The sequence below is a fragment of the Lupinus angustifolius genome, chromosome LG04 (assembly GCF_001865875.1).
Source record: "Lupinus angustifolius cultivar Tanjil chromosome LG04, LupAngTanjil_v1.0, whole genome shotgun sequence".
Lineage (NCBI taxonomy): Eukaryota > Viridiplantae > Streptophyta > Magnoliopsida > Fabales > Fabaceae > Lupinus > Lupinus angustifolius.
The window spans coordinates 22,124,768-22,130,376 of NC_032012.1; positions in this window are offsets into that span (position 1 = coordinate 22,124,768).

Sequence of the window (5,609 nt, forward strand, 5' to 3'; positions counted from 1 at the left end):
CATTGGTTGAATGTTGAGAGATCAAGGATTGAAGATGGAAGAAACAATGAGAAAATGATAGAAAAGATGAAGAGAGGATTTACCTTCTCTTTGCAAATTTTGAAAATGGAAGAGTGTGAGAGTGAAGTGTGAGGTGTGAGGGTTTAAGGAGAGAAAGAAATCAGATTTCCCTTTAGGCAATCATCAAAAAATCTCCTAGGGTGGCTAATGATGAGCTCATGAGATATTTGAGAAAGTGATGTGAGATTTGCTTTATGGAAGTCAAATCTCGCATCCCAATCTTTCACATCCCAATGCGAAATGACCACTTCGCGGACACGTGCGCTAAACATGCCCGAGTATTATCGGCCAATATTCAATCGGGTATTATAAATCGCCCGATCTTAATATCCGATTAGAATTTCGGATTTCGGCATTCCGAGTGAAAAATATTTAGAAAATAGGTATGGGTGTACTCAGGGAATTCGATTCCGAGTTACGAAACTCAAAAACCACTTTTTGAGCCGTACCGGGTGAGATTCGACCACAACAGCGGTCCGGAACCGACTGTCTCCGAAAATCATGAAAATTTACCACCAAATTGAAAATAGAATTACAAGACTAAAACTTAACTAGAGTTTCGTCTAATTCTTTACCGAAAATTCCCAGAAATTCATTTTCAAAAATATAATTAATAACAATATTAATAAAATCTTATAATTCAAAATCGTAAAATTTGCGGAGTTACATCGGTGACTTCTGATTTTGCAATACCTTCAATGTCTTTTGAGGTGGGGGAAAACACTCTTACATTACAAGGGGACTCCTATAACCCTTGCCAACCAGCTACACTACATCAACTAAACCGCTTATTTTACATGGATGATATTGCTTCACTACACATAATCATTTTCCTTCCATTAATCACAAACCAAACAAAAAAGACCCATTCTTCCAATGTCACAGGTCCTAATATCCAAAACCTTCTCTCATCCTTCCAAACACTTTTCCAAACCCCTAAATGACTACCACTTTCCCACCCACATGACCCTAATATTTCAATACTTCCAAATTCTACCCCGGTTTCTATAAAACCCTACAGATACCCTCACTCACAAAAGGACACAATGACAACCATGATCCAAGAAATGGTGCATGAGGGCATCATTGTCCCCAGTACAAGCCCTTTTTCCTCCCCGGTTTTATTGGTAAGCAAGAAGGATGGCTCTTTGCGTTTTTGCGCCGATTATCGCGTACTAAACGCTATTAAAATTCGGGATCGTTTTCCCATTCCAACAATTGATGAGTTACTCGATGAGTTGGGTGGCGCTGTTATTTTTTCCAAAATCGACCTCAGGGCAGGTTACCATTAGATTCGTGTGAGATCCGGGGACACACGCAAAACAACATTCCGAACTTTTGATGGGCATTATGAGTTTTTGGTTATGCCGTTTGGGCTAACGAATGCGCCATCAACTTTTCAGGCTGCGATGAATGATCTCTTACGACCACATTTACGTCGGTTCGCAGGGGTTTTCTTTGATGATATACTTATTTATAGCACTTGTTTAGCAGATTACCTAGTTCATTTACACATTATTTTGGACTTGTTGGTTGCTAATCAGTTTTATGCAAAACTTTCTTAGTGTTCCTTTGGAGTTCATTCAGTTAGTTACCTCAGCCACATCATATCAGTCGATGGGGTCAAACCAGACCCTGACAAGATTCAGGCCATGATGGAATGGCCACAACCCTGCTCTCTCACGACACTTAGGGGATTTCTAGGCCTTACAGGATTTTATCAGAAGTTTGTTAAAGGTTATGCAGCGCTCGCTGCTCCTCTCACTGAGTTGCTCAAATTACAGAAATTTACATGGTCAACTGGGGCACACACAACCTTTACAGAATTAAAAAATGCAATGACTACAACCCTGGTCTTACAACTACCCAATTTTTTCCAACCTTTTGATGTTGAAACTGATGCATTCGCGGTGGCGATCAGTGTTGTTCTCTCCCAACAGGGGCATCCAGTGGCATATTTCAGCAAAAAGATGTCAAGTCGGATGCAACATGCGTCCGCCTATGTCCATGAGATGTTCTTTGTGACAGAATCTGTCAAGAAATGACATCAGTATCTGGTGGGAAAATAATTCAATATATATATAGATCAACAGTGTCTTAAACATTTAACAACTCAAGGATTTCAGACTCTTGAGCAACAAAAATGGGCATCTAAGCTTATCGGGTTTCAATTCAACATTAAGTACAAAACAATTACCTCAAATCGGGTTGCAGATACATTGTCACGATGCTATAGTGAGAATACTCCTATCTTTTCGGCATTGTCTTCCCCTTTTCCACAAGTGATTGCTCGGATCCGTAGTTTTCTCGTTTCCAATGAAGGCCAGGCATACATCAAGAAATATGAGTCAGACACAAAATGGCAAAGCAAATTTCACTTATCTCATGGTTTACTGTTTTATGAGACTCGGATTTTCATACCTGATATGGAGGATCTACGCTCAAGTCTGATCAAAGAATTTCACAATACACCATCTGACCACTCAGGTTGGAAGGTGACTCTTAGTCGACTCTCGGCCTCCTGTTACTGGCCTGGAATTGCTCAGCAAGTTAAACTCTTTGTTCGCCAATGTGCAACGTCGGTATAATAAATACCTGCCACAAAAATATCAACGGTTAATGCAGCCTTTGCAGATACCAAATAAAGTATGGGAAGACTTGTCTATGGACTTTATCACACACTTACCTCCATCACAAGGACACACAGTTACATGGGTCATCGTGGATAGGCTTACCAAGTATGCCTATTTCATAGCTCTACCCACCAAGTTCACCACTGAGGTTTTAGAGCACAGATTCCTCAATGAGATCTGCTGCTTACATGGGGTACCAAATCTATTGTTTCCGACAGGGACAAATATTTCTCAACTCCTTTTGGAAAGAACTATTTAAACTCATGGGCACTAACCTTCACTACAACACGACTTACCACCCACAATCGGATGGTTAAACCGAAGTGGTCAATAGGGGATTACAAACGTACCTTTGTTGTTTTACGAGCTCTCAACCGCGGAAATGGTTCCCCATCTCTCCCTGGAAGAATACTGGTATAATACCAGTCACCATTCATCGTTGCAGTTGTCTCCATTTGAAGCCTTATACGGCCGACCCCCACCAACATTGAAGGACTATGTCTCCCACTCGGCAAAAAATCCAGCAATACAGACCACCCTACAAACAAGAGTCGAGCTGTTAGAAAATCTGAAACAACATCTAAAACATGCTCAACAAAGAATGAAAGCACAAGTTGATACAGGCCAAAAAGATGTTACATTTTTACCAGGGGATTGGGTCTTGCTACGCTTCCAGCCGTACTAGCAGCTCTCTGAATCTGCCAAGCTTACTCGACGTTTCTATGGCCCATTCTGAGTTAACCTTAGCATCGGTCCAGTAGCTTACGAGTTGGTTCTACCGGAAACGGCAAAGGTCCATCCGGTTTTTCATGTCTCCTTGCTAAGACGTTATTACGGCGAGCCACCAAAGGTAGTGATTGAGCTTCCTCCGGGAGTGTTCTCTTCGGATACCACCTCCTTGAATGAAGAGACATCGACCATCATGAACACCATGCCGACAAACCATATGGCCACTACTACTGTCCCAACAGCCACGGAAAACCCCATTGAAACCGTGCTTCTAGCAGAAAATGAGAGGGTGACAAAAGTGGTGGTTTTGGGCACTACAAAGCTTCTCAACAAGAACTCCTCTTCTCCTCCAATAACCACATGAGTGGGTGGGTTAGTTTCATCACGGTTGGGAGAAATATCAATTGAAGGGAGAGATAGGGGTTTCACACATCAAAACGGTGTGGTTGGCAAGAAGGTTCAAGAAGAATTTCATGGGAGAAGAGAATGGGTGGCTGGAAGAAAGAAGATGAAAGAAGATTTGTGTTACAATAAAGAAGGCAAAGACTTATTAGATTCAGATGTACTTGGAGATATTATAAAGCCATCTCAACCGTCCACACTCATCTTGCCATCTGAACCGTTAAGTGCAAAAGTAAATTTTTGTGAGACCCACTCAAGCCCAACTACCCCCTTGATGTCCTCGAGCTACACAATTAAACGTGTAGCAGAGAAATTGCCCTGCCCAATGCATATTCAACCCTCAATTACTCCACATCTGCACAACTTACCATACAATAATGACCACACACTTACCCATATTGAATGTGACAACTTTCTTGCAAATTCAAAAGACAAAATTATTCCCTCCCATCTTCCACCGTCAAATTCAGCGAGACTTACAATCTCACCATCCATTCCCAACAGATATTTTTCTCATCACTCCTCATACTATTCAGCTATTTCTTTCTTTATAACTCTTCTTGTTTTATTTCTGCTATCATGTTCCCTATCCAACACTCTAAATTAATTTAATATAAAAGGATTGGTCAAATTAATTTCAAGAAATGATTTGAAGAATAAGGTTTGATAAACTTTAAACATTATTTAAAAGGTAGGGAAATTTCATGTGATATTAGGACAAATCAAGGACGAAGATTATGGGAAGTACAATCGCACACCAAGTTAGGTGGTTAGATTACAAGTGGGAAAGTGCTAATAAAAATAATAAGATGAATCTCCTGAAGAGAAGAAAGTACAAAAGCAGAGCCAACAATCGTGCGCTTTTGAGTTATTTGACTGAATTTCCTTCCTTCCAAAGCTTGTTTTAGTCAAGTACTAAACTAGCGGACCACAACAAATGTGCCTCGACCAAACTAGGTACAAACAAAGAGCCGTTCATTACCCTGCCAAGTCAGCATGATTTCAATCATTTATGTTAGTCTTACCCTTCTCCATTAGATTCTTTCGTTGTTCTGACTAATACTCATATTTTAGTGGACAAAATAGTTTCATAAAACAATAATATAACTTGTGTATTTCGACTGATGTAAATAAATGGATTAAAGTGAAATGTATATATTTATGTTATATAAATCTAAGAAAATAAAAATAAAAACAAATATTTATTCGCTAATATATAGTGATAATTGTTAAATATTATCGCTAATATAGCACAAGTTGATTGAACATAAGTAACAAATTTTGTATTGTTAACTCGCAAGATCCACCTACATTAAAATTTAGCATAAGAATTCGACCCATTTTATAGGATTGTGTTTTCAAATCCACTAATGATATGAGAATATAAGATAAAAGGTAAGTAACTTTGTATGTTTATAAGATTAGTTTTAAAGGGAATAGAAATATAAAAAATAAAAATAAAAACTTGAGAGTCATAAGTTATACAAATAGAATAACTCTGAATTCTTATATTTTCATTTAATTTATTCTCATCCAAAACTCAAAACTTAATAAGTATTTAAGCATGAGATTTGTCTATCCAAGTCATAACGTGCTAGTGAACTCACTCAGCTATCCAATTTCACCCCATATACCAAAATAAGATTCTTACACTATTCATCACTCATACAATTGAATCCCCCTGAGCTATAAATTCAGGTATTGCCATGTCAATTGAAACCAAGACAAACCCCAAGTTTGTTATCATTGTTACCCAAAAACACAAAAAATAGCTAGTGTTTTTTA